We start from the raw sequence: 1709 nt of genomic DNA, 5'->3' as shown, positions 1-1709 counted from the left end.
CTATGTACACCATCCGTCATCCTCTCGCTACCGCGACGCGCTCCTGTTCCAGCATCCCAACCTAGTTTCCCCCGAAGGGTGGACCATGGTGAACCAGTCCGCAATACTCATCTGACAAAAGGCGTTGTCCGCCAAAACACACACAGAAGACGCGAGGGTCAACTCTAAAGAACTATGTAGATAATAAACCCAATAGGTACAAATAATATATAGCCACTTAGGCTTATAACTAGAGATATCATTCCTAGGGTTGCATGTTCCATATCGAATGTAAATGACGACAATAACAAATAGCAATGTTCCAAATAGGATTGACAAATAACAATCACACTCAACAACTAAATTAGTATGTATGTTGCATGATATGCAATGCAGGTTAACCCAGTCAACCAATATGCATTCCGGAACGGATGGACATCATCGGATCAGCCCTTCACCAGCCACGGTGGTGCCATTTCGGCCCGTGATGCCTCTTACTCCAACATCATCATGTAGCCAGATTAGCATAAAACCCGAGGCCTGCCATTTCGGTCTGCTACTAAAGTCACCTAGCAGCGCTCTTACGCGGAAATCCTGGTCTTATAACCAATTTTGGAATCCTCCGTGGTCCGGTATCTCGCCGTGTTTTAAACCACTTAATGAGTGCATGCAATGCAGTGATTAGCCAAACAACGTCTCCGACCTCACTCGACACGTCGCCACGTTTCTAGCTAAATTAATGTCTCTAAAAGCTTACCCTAAGGGTAAAGTCGATTCTGCGACAAATACAATAATCATTAAAATGAGTGCAACCACTCACGATGACTCTTCGGGTCATCAATACTCTCACGAAGTCTCACGCTTCAGTGAAGTTCATGCTCTCACAAGGTCTCACGCCTCAGTGGAGTTCCATGCTTTCCACAAGGTCTCACGCCTCAGTGGAGTATCCCGCATTCACAAGGTCTCACGCCTCAGTGAAGCTTCTCGGCTCATCCCTTGGATGGCTAACAAACTGCTCAACGAGCGAAGGAGTACCAACATACTCAGAACTTACCAAACTCCTCAACACTTGGATCCGACGACACTCCTCGCTTTTCCAAAACTATGATTTGACTTCCAATGCCTTCCTTCGAGGTTGTTATCATTACTTAAAGATTTTGAGGTTATTTAAGGTCTTATGAATTTTCTTTATAAAATAGATTCTCTTTTGTCTTATCGCAAGTCTTATACATTTGCAGGATCTCCCAATCCCAAGTCGCTTCCAGAGGATGTCTCGATCCACTAAACAAAATTAAGGCCCGAACCTCGTTCGTCCTATCAAACTTTCTCAAAACTCTCAAAATAAAATCGGCATGACCTGCCCGCTATTCTCACCATTCAGAATCTCAGATTCCAGTACAGAGCATATTTAAATCATCACAATCAACAACATGTCATATATCAATAAATCGCATCATAAACACTTAGCACTTTGCATATAAAGCATGCACCACACATCCTAGATTACCCACATAGCACATAGCATGTAAGACAATCTCAAAAACATTCAGTAGATGAATCATCTACATTGTCAGCCGAAGCCTCATAAAACATTTTCAATCACACACAATCTCAGTGCATAAACAGTAAACAATGTCGAAACATCGACCCTAAGCATTAACTAGAGATTCAGTGAGAAGCCCTCACCTGAAAGTTCTCCAGAATGATCAACTAGTGCTTCCTCGCACTCA

Source organism: Lotus japonicus, chromosome 2 (genome assembly GCF_012489685.1).
Source record: "Lotus japonicus ecotype B-129 chromosome 2, LjGifu_v1.2".
In the NCBI taxonomy this organism is placed as follows: Eukaryota; Viridiplantae; Streptophyta; class Magnoliopsida; order Fabales; family Fabaceae; genus Lotus; species Lotus japonicus.
The sequence above is the reverse complement of the archived record's forward strand: the minus strand, read 5'-3'. Positions refer to the sequence as shown.